This window comes from Nannobrachium achirus, assembly GCF_963921795.1.
Source record: "Nannobrachium achirus genome assembly, chromosome: 3".
NCBI lineage: Eukaryota > Metazoa > Chordata > Actinopteri > Myctophiformes > Myctophidae > Nannobrachium > Nannobrachium achirus.
Window position 1 is genome coordinate 47772619 of NC_137812.1, and position 20357 is coordinate 47792975.

The following is a 20357-nucleotide window of genomic DNA, read 5'->3' on the forward strand; positions in this document are numbered from 1 at the left end:
GGGTAAAAAGTTGAATATTCTACTGTATTTAGTGGAGTAAAAGTAAAAGTCTAAAAGTTATTAAAAATAAACTTTTCTTTCTTCAAGAAATCTTTGAAAAAGTAAAAGTACCTCAAACCTGTACTTAAGTACAGTACTTAAGTAAATGTACTTAGAACTTTCCACCACTGGTCTTAACCACTAAGACCCCCCCCCCCCCCCCCCCAACACACACACACACACAGGTTGCCATAACAATTCTAACACTAGCACAAACGCAGTACAGGGTTTCACTGTGATGTGTGCTTTCGGCAGCCCTCCTGTCGGCATACCGGGGGTAGCGTTCCATCACATTGCTTGCTGTAATTAATCGCCATTAGCGTATAGGGCTGTTCTGTGGTGGACTGTGGAATAGACGCAGTGGAGCAGCTCTGGAGCCATTGTTCTGTGTTAATACTCTCTGTCCCCAGATGACCTTAGTCATGCACATTGCATAACATGTTAACACTGGAGCACGTTCATCTTATGCTAAGTTGTAGCATCTTTTTTATGTCAAAACCATTTTCAGGAAATGGGAAAATAATAAATAATAATTAATGTAGTTAGCCGCAAGCTCTTGTTATTTTCTTTTCATTGGTTAAATGTACCGTATACCAAATCCACAGAGAGACTTAACCACTTTCAACCATTTTGGGCATGTCATCATAGGTGAAAGTTTTCAAAGTATTTCAAATATTTCAAAAAATAGTAAAGATTGCAGATGTACAAGCTAACAATGCAATGTGATTGTGTGCTTGTAGACCTGCTTTTTTTTTTATTCTTTTACGTGACAATTTCATACAACAAAGTATGAAACATGGCATTCATTTATGAAACACATATGACATACTGGTGGAGATGCAGCTTGTCTTAACAGACAGTCAGTCTGTCAAATATACCTTTCTCCATTCTGTGGTTACTGTTCATTTTGTTTGGAATCTACGCTATCTCTTCTAGCCTCTGCCGTTTTCTCTCCCTCTCTCCCCTTCTTCCCATCTCTCGCTGTCCCCCCCCCCCCCCCCCCCCCACACACACACACACACACATACACACACCCTCCCACACACCCCATGGACATCAGAGCAGTGTCCAGTGGGTGCATGTTCAGTTCCATGTTCAAACTGTAGGACAGCAGCCTCCATAAATTGTCACGTCCTATTCCTTCCCCTCCGATAACCCTATTCCTCAGCACAGTGAGGTTCGGAGGGACGGGGGCCTGTGTTGCATAATTGCATTAGCCTCACTCACGCCAGCGGCTCTGCTCGTTAGCGCTGGGGCCATGCATGATGCAATCTGGACCTCTTGTGTGTGCAGTGAGTGGGCATGCAGGTTTGGCACATTGAGACGCATGCAGGCACGCACGCATACACAGGGGTGTCGCACCAAATTCTGGGCACTGGGAACAAAGATTCACTGCGGGCCCGCCATGAATGTTCTTCATAGGGGGAGAGGGTTTAACCCATTTAGACTGGGAACGCATTATTTTGTGCTTTAACTATTAGAAGATATACAAGCTCATTGCGAGCTTGTAGTTCTGCTATTTTTGAAAAAACATGAAAATTTGAAATCCGTCTAAGGTTTTTTGAAAAACCTATATTTCTATGTCAGTGGTGCTCACACATTTTCATGTGAAGGACCCCCAACATGATATGTATTTGGCCACGGACCCCCATCTCAAAAAATATAGTTCCAGGAACCCCCCTTAAAAAAAACACATATTCAACGATTTGCATACATTTTCACGACTTTAAAAAAAATAGCAGATCTACAAGCTCATAGTGAGCTTGCATATCTGCTATTTTTCAATAGCTAAAGAATAAAATAATTAAGGCCCCTCCACCTTGGGCCCCAGTAACTCAGTCCCACTTTCCCCCTCCTTGTGACGCCCCTGCGCATACACATGCACACACACACACACACACACACACACACACACACACACACACACACACACACACACACACACACACACACACACACACACACACACACACACAGTCCTTTTACCATTCACATGCACAGAGGGGGGTCGCTGCTAATGAGTGGCGAGGGTGAACAAACAGAGAGATGATAACAGGGGACATTGTTGTAAGCACTTTCTGCCCAGTGTTGTTCAGTCAGCAACAGGACAATTACATGGTGAATGGTAAAAGGACTGCCGGGGTTAATTAATACAAAATGGCTTGAGGTTGGGTTGATTTGGTTAGCTATTCACTGATGGAATGACACATCCATGTGTCAGGAGAGATTACGTAAATCAGAATTAGGGATGAATGGATTATTCTGTGAATTGTAATAACTCGGTTCAGTTCAGTACAGTCTGAAATACAGTGCAGTACAATTCAAAAATGTTTACATTTACATTAAAACAAACCACATACGGAGGCATGCCGTTATTTTATTGGATTGATTGGATGGACGAAAATGCCAAATTTCATGATTATATCATTATGAAACCTAAAATCCTCCAGCTGTAGAGGTCTTAAAGCTTGCTTGCTAAAGCTTTTTTCCATCCCAGAGAGGAATTCCTAAAAATATGTTTTATTGTCTTTTCTGCTGTCAGAAGTGATGAGGAATGTTCTGCTCAGCTCTGAGACAGTAGATCATTTGCTTATCGCTGTTGCTGTTGAGCAGAGACCTTGTAAATCCATAACACAACTTTTTATTATATTTATATATTTTCACAAGTTATACCCTGCTTCATCATACAAGTGTTGCACAAAGGTTAAAAAAATAGTATATCTAGTAGTAATAAAAAAGGAACAGTTTTGGACATACAAGATTTGCACCTGATAATATACAATAGGATGACCAATTCAGGAGAAAGTGCTTGCAGCACTAATAGGATGGATAGATATACCGTACTGTAGCATAACGTCGTTGTCGGGTGGAAACCTTGTATGTCCAAGACCGTTCCTTTTGTATTTATCATTTTAAAAATGAACTAAACTAGTGAAAATAGTAGATCTACAAGCACACAACGCCTCGCATCGCGAGGCGTTGTGTGCTTGTAGATCGGCTATTTTCACTACTTTTGTGCGACAGCCTTGTATGATGAAGCAGGGCTTTACTTGGTGAAAAAATGTACAAACTTGAAACTTGGAGATACGAGGTTTCTGCCCGACAGTGACGATAAAGAGGATACTGTGTCGACAACTCCAGCGCTGCTTTTAGAACCTGCAGTGTTTTGTTTACTTGTTTCACTTGTGCCAGGGCCATATTTCAAAGCTGAACGCTGGCAGTGCAACACCCACAGCTAAAATGCCGACAGTAACCCATGGATTGCACACTGTGCCCACCATAAAGGGCAATGGCCAAAACATTATGGCCACATTTCTTATTTTGATTCCCAAGCCGTGTCTCTCCTCCTGCCACAGTCCTGCACTCCCCACATATTTCCCACAAAAATGCTTCTCCAAAATAACTCCCTGCCCCAATTCGGTAATCAGGGAAGGGAGTGAGGCTGCATGCCTTTTTTGGATGGGTCGTCAACTCTTCTCCCTTAAGTTGCGTCTCAGTCGAGCCCTGTCTCAACTTGAGATTTACGTTGGACAGCATTGCAGGGATGTTCTCTTGCCCTGCTGGAAACTCACCACAAAACCATCTCTGCTTTCTAGAGCCCCGGCCGATGCCAGATTTTTGTGTCCGATACGGAGTCCTAGACCACTGATTATCATTGTTTTGATGGATATTTTGTCAAAAATTGCAAAAAAATCTGTAGGCCTAATCAATTAGAAAAACTCTGATTTGATTAATGTTTCTATTTGAGAAGAATTAACGTATAAACAAACAAATAAACACACACCACTTAAAGGAGTAAGTCACCCCCAACATGACTTTTTTTTCTATTGATTAGTCACGCCATGGAGACTTGAGTTCAATAATATTTTTAGTTTTTTGTCACATTCCTAAGACAAAAATGTTATTCGGGTAAATGTACCCCCATTGATTCCGGATGGGGACCCGTTTCGAAACGGGTCCCCATCCGGAACAAATGGGGGTAAATTTATTGCTATCACAATTTTGTCTTAGGAATGCGACAAAAAACTAAAAATATTATTGAACTCAAGTCTCCATGGCATGAGTAATCAATAGAAAAAAAGTCATGTTGGGGGTGAACTACTCCTTTAAGTCGTGAATTTAAAAAATAGCCAATCTACTACAAGCTCTAAGAGTAGATCTGCTATTTTCGAACATTTAGAAAATGCTCGCCTGATGATTGTTACACATCGGCTGCATAATTGCCGATGCCGAGGTCACATGATGACCGATATATCGGCCAGACCAACACATCGTCTCTTGGCTCTACTGCTTTCCTCTGCAAATCGACCCCTGCCAGATGTCTAAGTGTAGTCTTAGAACTAAACCCCACTCTAGGGCATCATTATGGGTAATAAACAGCGGATTCTTTTTAATCCACCGTGGAATATTGCACCTGCTGTATGTTAAAATCCCCCCCCCCCCCCCCGCCTAAATCAGATTAAAGCCTCCAGGCAGCTTAAAGAAGAGTTTATTTGCTATAATGTTCCGTGAAAGAAACATTAAAACATCATCTTTTGGGGGGGGAGGGTCTTTAAATAGACTCTGCAAATCTGCTGACGTTCAGGGAGCGTGTCTGTCTGAGTGGCCACTCTGGGGTCATGACTCCAGAGTAGGAGGAAGAGGACACCTCAGCCAGTTTATCTCTGAGGGTCGCCTGACTCGCTGTCACCCACAAGCACACCCACCCACCCACGTGTGTACACACTTACACTCACACATGCACGCTGGAAAAAAGGCTTTTGAAAACCTGTGTGAACTAGGGCATTAACGAAAAAGTCGACAAGTTGACTCAGTTGACTTCATTACACAAGTCGACTCCCACCAGAGAAAGTCGAAAGTCGAAGTGAAAAAAAAAAGAAAACTTTCTATTGTGAAAATAGCAGATCTACATGCTCACAACGCCTCGCGTTGCGAGGCGTTGTGAGCATGTAGATCGGCTATTTTCACAATTTCTGCCTCTATATATTTAACAATTTGGCCAATGTTTAATTTGTCATTTTAGAGGTATTAAAAAGTCCTTAAATTGGCACTTTAGAAATGTGAAGATACCCTCTATACACTTAAACTTTATGGTGGTCTGTTTACAGTTGAGTGAGAAAACAATGTTTCACATTAACACATCGGGTGCCCACGTGGTGTCTACAAGCCAATCTCTTTGATGTCGCTGGAGGCCCACGACGCGTTTGACGCGTTGTACAGTAAACTATACTGTACTGTAGCTACTGCACTTGGCTGCCGCGGTGATGAAACAAACTCCATTTCCCAACATGCAGCGCGCAATTACGTCACCCGGACGCGCTGTGTGTCTCGTTGACTTCCTGTCTAACGGCTGCACAAAAACGTGGTTTTCTCCTAATCTAGCTTTTAAATCACTTTCATTTCAAAACGGCAGCCTCCTCTACCTGCCATAACACAAACAATGTGGCTTAGAAATGATAAAAAACGGTCCTGACTGAAAGAAAAGATTTTCGCGAAATAAACAGGACATACTCCGATTACATTTACTCGGATTACTTTTCTCGCCAGTACTCTCGCCGGTAGGTAGAATGACGCGTTGCCATGGGCACCAGCAACACACACACGTCATACATCCGGGCACTCAATGTGTTAAGTTAATCATCTGGGGATGGATTTTATTTTGGGGGGTTGTGTGTGATGTGATGACGTAATCAAACAATAAAGTCGACTTTAACTCAAGTTTTTACTGAGTCGAGTCGACTTGCAAAAATCACTTCGTTAATGCCCTAGTGTGAACATGAATGTTCAAATAAGAGGAGTGAAGTGTTTATTTCCACTTGAACAGGAACTGATCCAACTACAACCACCCAGTGATGCTTCCATCAGTCTTGCATCGTTACTCTTCCTCCTGTTTCCACATCAACTTTTTCACCCCCTGTTTTCCCTCTGTAAAAAGATACAGTGAAACCAAAGAGTGTAAAAGGGTGATTTCATGGGGAGGCGGTCCAGGCGCATACCGCAAAGGCTCTGATGCCTGACAGCGTGTCGCTGGTTCGAATCCCGATCCCGACGACCTTTGCTGCATATCAAATAATATCGTCAATGTCATATGGCTTCCCATCAGTCCATCCTTGATCCTTTTCTCTGTGTCATTTCCCTCTCATTAGCCTCTGTACTGGAGTAAAAAAGATGGGCATGCCTAAAGGCTCGTTTATACTCTGTTGAATGAGTGTGTGGTATGACAGAAATGATGTGTTTTTTTGGTCGCATGATGCGGGAATTCCACAAAGTATGAATTAACCTTGAATTAACGGCAGGCTGTGCTCGACATGACTATTGTCCATTTTTTGACAATTATGTCATGGGTCTTCAACAGGGGGTCCGGGTCCCCTAGGGGGTCCTCAGAGTCACTACAGGGAGTCCTCTAAATCTTGGTGTGATAGAAACTTTTTTCTCTTTTTTTATATTAACCACTTGAACCCTAGCGTCCATACTCACAACAAATTGTAGACCTGCTATTTTTGGCAAAGAAGTTTGGTGTAGAGGGGTAAAAGAGAAGACTAAGTACAGAGTCAAAGGTCAAGTTTATTACATTTATTAATTTACAGTTCAAGTGGTTAAATATCTGAAAACACACATTGACAAATCAAAAAAACACTGATGGTCGTGCTGTCAAACAATTAAACTATAATCTATGAAAAGGATGTAGGGGTCCCTGCTTCATCTCTCTCTCTCTCTCTCTCTCTCTCTCTCTCTCTCTCTCTCTCTCTCTCTCTATCTCTATCTCTATCTCTCTCTCTCTCTCTCTCTCTCTCTCTCTCTCTCTCTCTCTCTCTCTCTCTCTCAAGGTGTCCTTGGACTGAAAATGTTGAAGACCCCTGCATTATGTCATTATAGGCGTTCTTTCCTCCTTGTGAAATAGATCACGTCGTTAAGAAACTGACTTTTATGATTAAGGACGTGGTCCAAGCCCGTATTTGTCCCACTGTATATACGCTGTGCTCGTAGTGCATATCTTAGTGTCACTTTCTGTTCCGCCATTTAACCTCAGTCTGCAGCCAAGTCCATTAAATCCTGCCATGTCATGTTAGATGTGAAGTAGAGGCCTGTCTCCATTCTAATTATATCAGCTCATTTAAAAAAGTGCCTGCAGCCGCTGATGGCTATCAGAGCAGCCCACACAAACTCCCGGTGATTTCCCCCGCTTCCCTCATTTTAAATTAAATTTGTGGCCTAGGCTTTTGTCGAGGTCATCGTTACTACAGCCATGCTGCAGGCAGATGGAAATGATAGTGCTTGCGACAGTGAAAATCATCTTCTAATTGAGGAAGTGTGTACAACCTGTGGGTATATTTTTGTTTTACATAAAGGTAGATTGTTGTTAGCCTGGTTCCAGCCCATAGACCCATCCACTCTCAGAGTGGACTGTTTCTCTGGTCTGGAATTGTGTTCATAATAAGTGATTTCTGGAGCCGAAATGACGGCTCCTCCAATTAGCGCAGGGGGTGGGTTTAACAAATAACCAATCTGTGCCGTAAAAGTCCCTCCCCTCCAGAAATCTCTCAAACAGGGCACAATGTCAGACTCAAGCTTCAGCTGAGTCTGAAATCAGGCTAGATTGTTGTTGTTGTTGGAGTATTTGCTAAGTACATTTTCACATGCTGAAATTCATCGTCAGCATTCACCCATTATATCTAATTAGAAGCAGTGGGCAACTGTTTAATAGTGCATAGGGCACAGTTGGGGTTCAGCATCTAGCTCAAGGATACTCCACACTCTAAGCTTGGAGGATCGAACCGGGGACTTCCAGTTCCCAGATGGTCACTCTACTGTACCTCCTGACCTGACCCATTGCCATCCTTTGATAGAAGGGTATGCTGTTTATATGTCTCTGCACACCAGACACATACGTTACGGTAGACATGTCTTCTATCAACCATGCTTTTTAAGAGGGTCATAAAACCTCCCTGGAATTGATAGTCTGGCAACCCGGCATTTCATCCATGCAATCTCTCCCAAGCTTTTAACTCTGAAACTGTGTTCTGTATAACGTCACTGTCGGGCAAAAACCTTGTATCGTAAGTTTCAAATTTGCATGTTTTTTCATAAGGTAAAGCCCTGCTTCATCATACAAGACTGTCGCAAAAAAACTAGTGAAAATAGCAGATCTACAAGCACACAACGCCTCGCGATGTGTGTTTGTCGATCGGAGATAAGCGACCGCGAGGTCGCATAATGTTGTCTGCAAAAAGCTAGAAGAGGGGCATGTGAGAAATCAGGGGCGGAGGTTGTGGTTTGCCAGCCAAGGAGTGTGTGTGTGCAATGGCATGGATCGGGGCAACGGTGGCAGAGATAAGAGTAGGGGCAAAAGTGTGACGTGATGGCGTGACAGACAGACGGACGGACAGACAGACAGCCGGTGGAGGTTTTGATAGTAACTGCGACAGGAACGATTTTGGACAAACAAGGTTTCCACCCGACAGCGACGATAAGAGCTTCAGTGATGGATCTAATGAAGGGCTCCCAGCGGCGGGTCATTCAGCAGACTAATGAATCCGGTGGGTCACTGTGGTGCTGGGGGGGACGTCACAGGCCTTCACTGTGGCTTGGACGCCCAGAGCTCTGGCTTGCCTTCTCCAAGACCCGCGGCAATTATAGACAGTAATTATACACACACACAAGTCTCCATAGCAGCCCACCAATGCCTAAATTACAACCCGGCAGATAAACCGCTGCAGTCCAAGCGGACATCAAGATGACTAGAAGCGCTCTCAACACACCACCACGTTTAAAAAACAACAACAATGAATTGAGAACAACTTCCTTCGAAAACAGCGTCCCTCATTGTTTGTTACGCCAGACTGTGCTGAGCCGCGCTGGTTTTCGATTCAATAAAGAAGCCCAGTAGATTTTAGCGTCAAGAAGTGTTTCTGAAAACGGATGTGAGAAATGAGTTTTAGACCATGCATTATTCATGGTATCCATTCAACAGCCATTGCAGACTGAATAAATCAGCATTTTAGTCATCACCATTGGCCCAAAATCCCTTAACCACACTTCGCCGCAAGTGTCAAATTAATAATGATTCATAGTTTCCCCTCACTATTTTGGTGCACCAAAAGAGGTTTTACCATATCCTCCTATACTGCTGTAGTCAAATGTTTGGAAGTTGTAAAGTCGGCCTTAAGAAGTGAATGACAAAATAACCTCCTAAATGGAGTAGAACGAAACTTGTTCTGTTTGTGTCTGGAGTTTTGTTTGGCTTTGGAAATGGAGCGTTAAACGCTACTGTTAATGGGGCGTTTTACTGGATGGGGCGAAAAAGAGAAATGGCTTAACTATCTCACTCTTCTACCATTAGCTGTGGTGTGGAAAAAAAGCAATTTGTATGCAAATGTTTCTTTATGTAAATCCTCTTAGTTGTCAGTTTATTGTCTGCAAATCCGTTCCACATTTTATACATCAGTGATGTTGGTCTTTTACAGTCTCCATCTCTGTTTGTAGAATTTGGAGAGAAGAGGTGTTGTTCAGGTATCGATCAAACTGTCATCAATAGTGATATGGACAAAATGAGATGGATGAGTGGGGAGATGGATAGAGAGAGAGAGAGAGAGAGAGAGAGAGAGAGAGAGAGACAGAGAGAGAGAGAGAGAGAGAGACAGAGAGAGAGAGAGAGAGAGAGAGAGAGAGAGAGAGAGAGAGAGAGAGAGTGACTGCATGGATTAAAAATGCAGAGGCCTCTGGGCACAAACACCTGGACCTGTTACGCTTTTGTTTTCTTCTGGTTTTTAGATTCAGTGTACTGTGCATACTGTTATAGTTATTTCGTTTCATGGTAGTGTTTGTGTGTCTCAGTAATGCTCATAGCGGTGTCACAGACTGTCTCTAGGTATGCGCTGTGACGTTTATGGTCCTCCTGCAGCAGATCCCTGGTCCATGCACTGGAACCTGGCATTCCACTCATCTGTGCTATGGCACATGCTCTGACACCCTACACCAGGCTGCTTAAAGGCCTGAACGCCCCACCGCTGACCTCAGGTGGATGACAGGGTGTCATCTGGAATATTTAATGTAGCTGTGTTTTTTATTTAAAACACCATAAAACATTAATAGAACATGATTTGCAAACAAATTAGCCAAAAAAGTTGGCACTCATGAATATGTAGAATTACATGACACGATTGCAGTATACATTTTTAAATCTACAACTTGAAGTACATAATTATACCTGATTATACATGGCAAGATTACTGATACTAATAATCAGCCAACATAGTTGACATATCTGATTTTACAGGGTGTCAAATCCACATTGCAAACAAGCAAACAGGGAATAGACAAAAATACATCAAATGGATTGATGGATGGATGGATGGATGGATGGATGGATGGATTTTGGAATTTGGACAGTTGATCATGAAGGCATCTTGAATAGCCAGTGATCAGTGGTAGAGGTCAGTTGTGACCGCTTGTAACTTCTCCCCACAACATCCCATTGAGATGCCAGGCTTCACAATGGGTGGGGAACAACAGGAGAAACACTTGATTGTTGCTGTAGAAAAAAAATCTTTTGCAAACCGAGGTTCAAAATGCTGACCCTCTGGGACCTTGAATACAGCTGTCCTACCAGAAGGTTTGTGCTTCCTTCCCTGTCTGTTAGACCTGGGACGCTAGATGCTGGATGAATGCAGTCCTAGGAAAGAAAACCAGCACGACCAGGAGTTTGGAAAGAGTTACTAAAAGGGTTGATGTACTGCAGGGTTCCCCAATAGGCGGCCCGCGGGCCATTTGCGGCCCACAGGGGGCTACTGGCTGGCCCACACCAACCCCAGTAATAATGGTGGTATAAGAGCAGCGACAACACTAGTATATCGTCGTTGTCGGCTGGAAATCTCGTATCTCCAAATTTGTACGTTCTTTCGCAAATCATACAAGGCCGTCGCACAAAAGTAGTGAAAACAGCAGATCTACAAGCACACAACGCCTCGCACCACGAGGCGTTGTGTGCTTGTAGATCGGCTGTTTTCACTAGTTTAAATAATTTTTAAAAATATAAATTCAAAACGAACTGTTTTGGACATACAAGATTTTCACCCGACAACGACGATATCTGAACTGTCACTGGAGTAGCAGGAACGCCGCCGCGCCCCCTGCAATGTTGTGGCCCTCGGCTTGGTACCCTAGACATAATTCGGCCCTTGGGGAAAACTAATTGGGGAACCCTGATGTACTGTATGTTTTCCTTTCTTGAGACATGAGGTGGAAGAGCTGAGGGGATTCTGGCAGGATTGTGTCAGTACAGTACATCTCCTACAGGAGAAAATGACTAAATATGTATAATATGAATAAAGAGAACTAATATTCCAAATGTATTTTATCGTAGGCGTTCCTTCTACATTCTCACATCTTCTTTTAGCCCCCTTCAACGCCTCTTTCTCTCCATCTATCTCTCTATCTATAAAGGATTTTTGTGTTGATCGGTGCAGAAGGCTTGTCGGGGTATTCATCAGAGCTTGCCTGACAAACCCAGCAGGGCAGCACTAGCAGATAAATCAAATGACCCCATGTCTTGCTGTGTGATTTATAGCCGCTGTCAGATGGTTTTCAACTTCTCAGCCATGTGAAATGAGACCTGGACTTATTTTATAGACATTATGGTGATTTGTTAGAGTGGCGGAGGCCGTGCTGGGTAAAAGGGGTGCAGTAAATCAGTGGTTCTCAACCTGTGGTTCGGGGCCCACAGGGGGGTCTCCACATGATCCCCCAGATGACGGTGAAGTTACAATTTAAGGAATTTTAAGACCTTTTTTAATACCTAATGATAAAAAAAGAAAAGAAAGAAAAAAGACCATTACTGTAAATGGTAAAATGTTAAATGATGCATTTATATAGCGCTTTTATCCAAAGCGCTTTACAATGTGCATTACTGCATCAAAACTATAGAGGCCTACTATAAATACTGCTCAAACATTGTCCAAATTGTCAAATAATACAAGAAAGAGGCAAAAATTGGGAAAAACGTACGATCTGCAAGCTAATTGTTGCAAGGCGTTGTAAGCATCTTTTTCATATTTTCAAAATATTTACAGTATCTGTGGAACCTAAATGTGTGTTACAGCTTCCAGCTACCTTATTTCCCAAAAGATTATACTGATTATTCTGTATTTTGAATTCAATAACATTTACAACGACGCAAATCATTTCCATTTAGCTGACACTGTTTTGGTGATGCAAAACTCCATACAGTATCTTTCAGGATCATTGCATATACTGTAAGTGCCCCATAATGCATTGTTTAACAAGCAACACATAGTACACATTAAAACCCCCCTTGTAAATGAACATGTTACCATCTGAGAAGTGTCTTAAGAAGGATGCAAGGTCACACAATAGAGAAAGAGAAAACAGCTCCAGCAGTACAGCAACAAATTGGGAGGTGATTAAGAAGTGGTAGATTTATGTCGTTGGCCTTTTTTAGACGTTTTAAAAGACGAGTATCTAGAAAGAGAAATCTAAATAGAGAGTTGTTAGGAGGTGCAGAGCGAGGTCACCACCAGCCTCCCGCCATAACATTACACCACGGGCCACAGCTGCTGTGTCGCCATGGATCTGCTCCCCGGAAACATGATCCTGCTCATAATCTGGCCATCATCTGAACGGCGACAGGCCGCGACGCCGGACCTATGATTTACCCACACTCTGTGTGTGTGTGTGTGTGTGTGTGTGTGTGTGTGTGTGTGTGTGTGTGTGTGTGTGTGTGTGTGTGTGTGTGTGTGTGTGTGGTACTTCCTTCTCACCAGGGGGTTTGTGTGACAGCTCTCGAACATCATAATACTGTATATACACTGTATGTATATGTACCGGTATATACACACACATAGACATACAAACATTTGGAGGCACGCTAAACATTCCTGACACTGTAGCCTTTTCTTTCTTTTTTTCCCCTTCTTTTTTTTTAAGGTTAGAACTTTCTCCTGTTAAATTTAGCAGTGTGAGTGCTGGTCATGGTGTAAGCCAAGCCTATTTCCAGCGCTGCGGATGACATATGTGTCATTGCGGAAGCCCCAGCCGACCTAGCGGGGCACATACCTAACCTGTAGAAATATGTAGGGAAAGACACAGTGCTGCTGGTGGCTTACATGTCATCCAGTAGTGACGTCTCACTCTCCCCATACGTGCCTTACACTGCACTGACCCAAGACGCTACACTCCAGAATTAAGACATTTATCATATGACTTCCATCAGAGCTAAAACAGGTGTCAAGGGGGGAAGAACACGTTGTGTATGTGTATGTGTACGTGTGTGCGCTCACTTTTTGCGCGTGTTTGTTTTTTTGTCATTTGTGCTTGATTCTCCAAAAGTAGAATATACATAGTATAGCTAAAGGTGATGTTTTGCTGTTGTAATTGGTTTGCAGTAAGGCTGGGCAATATATCGAAAGTTTACCTTCATCGAGGTATCAACATGCAAGGTATACTGTACATACCGACGAAGACAGCTTGAAATTAGGTATTGGTGTATTGCGTCAAATGAATTAACAGACACACTATGCATGCACGTAGCACATGCAAAATAGCAGTACATCTGTAACCAGGTGTGGTTATTTCAATAAAACCATTGTTGGAAAATGGAAATAAGGCATTTAATTTCTTTATTCTAAGTGTACTGTACTGTACATGCATGGGTATGCTATTCATTATCTGGGTTAGGCAGGCAGTGGACCTAAAGCAGAAACACATTAAAAACAATATAATGCAATTTTTTTTACTAATATTGTGAGTAATATCAATCGAGGTATTCAACAACATTATCGAATATCGAATACCAGCCTTAGGTTGCAGGGTTTTATAATACAAATGATGTGTAAGTGAAGCTCCTTCACCACAGGCTTATAGGCAGATGGATACGTTTGTCAAAGACTCTCAAGAGGGTGATGCTAATTACCTGAATACTACAGTAAGTCAACACAAGTCTGAAATGTAAAAATGTGAAATCGTTGCAATAAAAAGTATTAAAAAAAAGAAAACACAAGTCTGAAAAAGTACCAATGCCAAACACTTCATGACCTTTGCTTTTGTTTGTGTTTATGTTTTTCCAGCTTCAGTTTCAGGGCCAACACAGTCTACCGCTAATAGCCATGCTAATGATTTTGGCTTCACTAAAAGACTGCTTGTAATTTAATTATGGTCACTATTAAATAACACAGAGAGAAGTATGCGTGTGTGCGTGTGTGCGTGCGTGCGTGCGTGCGTGTAAACTACCCACAATATTTGTATATAATACTTTAAGTTAATGATAGCAGCCAGTAAAAGAAGCATTTGCAAAGAGACTGTATAAAATAGAACCACCAACCCAACCCAGGAACTTTTGCTGGGCTAATAACTCACATCCACAGTGGCAGACACTGACAACATGCAGGACAATATGCCTTACTGTATATGAGTATTGAACCTCATAATTACGTCCAAAACGGTTTCTTTTCAGGATTCAAATTCAAAAATAGCGTAATTAGCAGATCGACAAGCTCAAAATGTGTCACTTCGTGCCGCGTTTCGAGCTTGTAGATCTGCTTTCATGCTTTTGTGTGATGCTGTAGTATGATCAAGTAGGCGCAATCATTTACAAAAAAAACACCAAAAGTTAAAATATAGAGATAAGAGGTATTAGATAAAAGTAGATATAAAATAGTATAACATATTTTATGATAACATTAATAAAAAAAAGTCAACAAAGAGATCATAAATCAACATTGTTTGATTTTATTTCATTTCTGTAGTGGTTTGCTCTGTTTGGTTGATTTTGTTGGTTTTGTTTCCGAGAAAAACATACATTTCACTCGATGCTGTGGGGGGTGGTGGTGGGGGGGGGGGGGGTACTGTAAATAATGTGTTGGCGGTGAGCCAGTACAACTCCATCATCAGCAGGCCTTGATCATTGTCAGCGGCGGGATATGGCACACTCCTATCAAGACCGTACATCTGTTGCGCTCCATCATCACTCCAAGCCAACTGCAAAGTCCACTGTACGTTTGAACAAATACGCTTATGTTTGGCTGATCCCGTCTAAGCCCGGTAATTGATCGGGACAATTATCGGGCGTCGCTGTAAATCTGCATCGCGGCTCCCCAGCTGTTCCCCCGTTGAAAGGAACGACATCCAAACATTCTCAGAACTCCAAATGATTTGGCCTCGGTTGGCGAAAGGGATGAGATAAGGTCTTATATTAAACTTTTGCCTCACCTAATAATTAGTATTGTTCTGTGTTGAAAAACGATTAAAAGACCTTTTATATTAGTTATTATTTTAACGTATTAGTATTACAGGGCAGGCCTCAATGAATATCATTGTCTATTCACAGCTTTGGCCATGTATTGTACCGTATTATAAACATAGACGGACACATAAACATTCTTCTGTCAATAGCTTTATTTTTAGATTGTGCATTTGCATTGTCCATAGCTATTGAAACATACCTGAATCATTGAGTCAATGTTTAACCTTGTTGTTTTGAAATTGATCCAGCCAGACAATATTTCATAACCTCTGTGAGTGATGGAAAAGCAATTTACGATCTAGGCATTTAGCAGGCGCTCTTTATCCAGAGCAACTTACAGTATGCAAGGTAAACACTACATCAAATGCATAGGGACAGTGTAGTGCCTCAGTAATCTAGTCTAAGCAGTAATATAATATACGTACTGTAAATAATAATAATAATCTATTTGAAACTAAGCAAACTATACTGTAGAATGCCAAGTCAACAAATGAACACAGAACAGTGCATGCACAAATCCACTCTAGCCCAGGTGCTGGACAAACGGCAATACAAGAGAAGAATAGAGTCCGCAACACTGGTATACCCAGCTCTGTTTTATTGCCTCAACGCTTCGATCCGTTTGGACCTTCCTGAAGAAGATCCAAACGGATCGAAACGTTGAAGCAATAAAATAGAGCTACCAGTGGACTCTATTCTTCTCCAACAAATGAACCTGACATCTATAACATGCTATGTAAAATATATCGTCGTTGTCGGGTGGAAACCTTGTATGTCCAAAACCGTTTGTATTTATAATTTTTAAAATGATTTAAACTAGTGAAAACAGCCGATCTACAAGCACACAACGCCTCGCACCGTGAGGCGTTGTGTGCTTGTAGATCTGCTGTTTTCACTACTTTTGTGCGACGGCCTTGTATGATGAAGCGGGGCTTTGCTTTGCGAAAAAAAATTACAAATTTGAAACTTGGAGATACGAGGTTTCTTCCCGACAGTGACGATATGTATATGTAAATGTATATATTTTTTGCTGACCTGGGCTTTGGTGCGGCCTGGCAGCAGGAGATCGAGTCCCGACCACGACTGCCTTTTTTTGCGTGTCGCTCCCTGTCTATCTTTCCCCGTTTCCTGTCTGTCTACTGTATACTGTCAATGAAGGTAGGAAAAATACTCCCCAAAAATAAAATATAAACTTCCCAGAACTTTTGTTAATAAATAGTAACTAGACCTTACCCGTTTGAAGATATGTGCTCCAATATATGTGCAGAGTGTGGGTTATGGAGAAAGTAACTGTAACTGGTGCGTGCGTGAGAATATGTGGGGGCATCATAATGTAAGGAGCAGCCCATGGAGGAGTGTATATTTTTTGATGGATACAAATAATTTAACAGCTAAATTAGGTGAATAGAAGTATGAGGATGTATGCGCTTGCTCTACATAATTTTGCCATACCCGTCGGAAGATAAGACACACATCAAATGCACCCGGTGCATGAGTGACCCGTGCATGCAGGCAAACCACATGAGAGAGAGAGAGAGAGAGAAAGAGAGAGAGAGAGAGAGAGAGAGAGACACTGCAACATTCCTAACTGTGAGATTGGTGGGTGTGGGGTTACAGATCCCATGGCCTGGAGGAACGGACCGTTGCCCTGACAACAGGCTGAAGTTGAGTTGAACAGAAGTGGTATAAAAACGCTAAGAAATAGCTTGAATTTGGTGAAAATGGAAATCGGGCTCCATCAGCCTCTGTATAATGCTAATGGCCAATGCGCCATGTGAAAATTGGGATCAGTTGCTGAAGAGATAAAGGTGGAAATGCATTTGTGACTGACTGACTGACTGACTGACTGACCTCTCTCTAAAATTATATAATGGATAATCAATACTTTAATTGACATCTACATTTTTTCAGGTTTAGTTTCACAAATTCATTCAAAACATTGAAAACTATAGGCAAGTATAATTTACAGGTAAGCTGACAATCCGGCCTCCTGGAATACTCCTGTTCATCATAAATCATTCAATTTAGGCTTTTGTAAATTGAATGATTTATGATGGATGGATGGATGGTACTACAATGGCAACAAGCCATTCAGTTTGCAAATACTATATTATCTGTATACAGTATGTAGTTGAAATACCAGCAGCTACTGAGAAATACAGTTAAACTACAAATTATGTATACTGTAGTTCTCCCTAACAATGTGGAAAAGTGTATGTACTGTTTGAATATTTTATTCCCTACCATAACTGGCCATTACAATGATATCATCACAATCATACACATCCACATCTTTAATAGCCAGAAACCTTTACAAAATGTTAGCATTGGACACAGCTCCATGCAGTGGGCTCAGAGCCAAAGGGTTTAGTCATTTGTACATCCCTGCTATCTGCATTCCAGACATGTGTGATCCCTCTGCTGTCAGAGTGGACTGTAGCCTGTAATATCTGTCATAACACAGAACCCCATCATGACACACACACAGGTGTGTGTCCACACATGCACGCGCGCGTGCACACACACACACACACACACACACACACACACACACACACACACACACACACACACACACACACACACACACACACACACACACACACACACACACACATACACACACACACACACACACACACACAAACGGGTACACAAGCACAAACGCATGCACACATAATCAACCAGTATACAGAAGGAACCTAATAGAAAAGTTAGCATCCAAATGCTGCACATTTCCATAGAGGTGTCAAAAGAATATGCGAAACAAGGTGTGTGTGTGTGTGTGTGTGTGTGTGTGTGTGTGTGTGTGTGTGTGTGTGTGTGTGTGTGTGTGTGTGTGTGTGTGTGTGTGTGTGTGTGTGTGTGTGTGTGTGTGTGTGTGTGTGTGTGTGTGTGTTTGTTTCCATCAACTACTGTTACTGTATGTGGATATTCTGATGATGTAATGCAGAGGTACTCTAAGTGGGGTCCAGGGACCCTCAGGGTTCCAAATGGACCTGTAAGTCTGAAAGCGTACAAATGGAAAGCTGTGTACACTCTCAGAGTTATGGGCCTTAAGGTTTGAGAACCAATGATGTAATGAAAAGATGCTGAACAAAAAATGTTCAGAGACAGAATGCATTATTGTAATTATGGCAACCTTTCCACCTCAGCCACACATATTTAATTTGGGTTTTCTTATTAAAATCTGATGGATGGAAATCCACTTACTAAAACCCACTTATTTTAGTTTAAATGCAGAACAGATGGCTGTGTACAGGTCGCTGACTGTGTGTTGATGACCACATAAATCAAACATCCCTGGTTAGATTCCAGCTGGAGACCCCTGCTGCCAATCTCCCCCCTCTCTGCCCGCAGTTCTATACAGTACTGTGCTGTTCTGTTCTGTGTGAATAAAGCAAACGCCAACAGTGATGCCCAACCTGTGGGCAGGAGCGTCACAAGGGGTAGGAAAGTGGGACTGAGTTACCAGGGCCCAAGGTGGAGGGGCCCTAATAACTTTAGCTATTGAAAAATAGCAGATATACAAGCTCACAGCGCGGCTGCGAGCTTGTAGATCTGCTATTTTTGAAAAGTCGTGAAAATGTGTGCAAATCTTTGAATATGTATTTTTTAAGCGGACATTTGTAACTCAAATTTTGCTTCCGGGGGGGTCCCTGGAACTAAATATTTTGAGATGGGGATCCGTGGCCAAATTCATATCATTTTGGGGGTCCTTCACATGAAAAAGTTTGAGCATCACTGACATGGAAACATGGGTTTCTTGCACACTTTTTCACAATTTTTCAAAAATAGCAGATCTACAAGCTTGCAGCGCGGCACTCGGTGCCGCGCTGTGAGCTTGTATATCTGCTATTTTTCAATAGTTAACATTCATGGGGGGCCCACAGTGAATCCTTGTACCCAGGGCCCAGAATTTGGTGTGACGCCCCTGCCTGTGGGCATTACAATAGGTTCTTGCAAGTAGGACCCCAAATAATTGGCAAAACACGAAGATTTTAATAATATAACATTAATATTTGAAAAATGGATCTTGTGTTCTCTCCTCCACATCATCAGTGCCCACACCCTAGGTGGGGTTGGCTAAAGGGCCTTTCTGTGTGGAGTTTGCATGTTCTCCTCGTGTTTCCTAGGGTAGATACCCTCACAAAAACATGCAGTAATCCTGGTCTCTATACTGCCTGCCCCTGGTCAGCAGGGGCGCCTGATGGAGGGGAAAGGAACTGGTTAGAATAACGTGTTCCTTCCACGCGCTACGTCCAACCGGGGAAGCTCCCCCATGTCAGGTGATAAGAAGCGGCCTGCTCACTCGTCATGCACTGAAGGAAGCATGAGCTCAGTTCGGGGCCCTTCCCAGGTTGGCCGAGGGAGAGCAGAGCCCAGGATTACAGTCTAATTGAGACTGGGTGAAAAATGGGTTACAAAATCGTGGGATCAAATCTTTAGTAAAAGATAAATGTATCTAAAGAAAATTAGTATTTCTTCTTAAATTATTTTAAGTATGCTACATATCGTCACTGTTGGGCAGAAACCTCGTATCTCCAAGTTTCAAAATGTGTATGTTTTTTCGCTAAGTATATATAAACTTTATTACAGGCTCAGGGCCCACAGGGTAGAAAACAATACATTACATTACAAACATAATAAAAAATAAAAACAGAAACAGAACATTTCCCTAGCCCCACCGGAGTCAAAAAAGGCACTCATGCCAGTGTCCTCTTATAGTAGACATGTACCGGACAGAGCTACGTCCAGGGTCTGACATCAGTCCAATTAATCCATTTAAGGAGCGATCCAGTCTGCACATGAACTTATAAGTAAGGTTCCTTAATAGAGCCATGAAGGTGGTGAGACCTAAAGAAACAAAGAGCTCACTGGCCCTTGTGCTCCTGGGTTTCTTTAACAGGATTCGAAGGCAGTCATTGTAGGCTACTTGCAGCTTCCGTAAGCTCTCTTTCTTATACTTCACCCACAGAGGGGCAGTGTATAGAGGGGTGCAGTAAGCTCTAAACAGGTTAACCTTAACATCAGTAGTACAGTGGTGAAATTTACGAACCAA

The 20357-nt window shown here is 42.3% G+C and overlaps 1 protein-coding gene across 1 annotated transcript in view; it reads left to right on the forward strand.

Annotated features, from left to right (window-relative positions):
- sorbs2a (sorbin and SH3 domain containing 2a) overlaps positions 1 to 20357 on the forward strand; it is a 125129-nt gene that overhangs the window by 57682 nt on the left and 47090 nt on the right. The window lies entirely within an intron of this gene.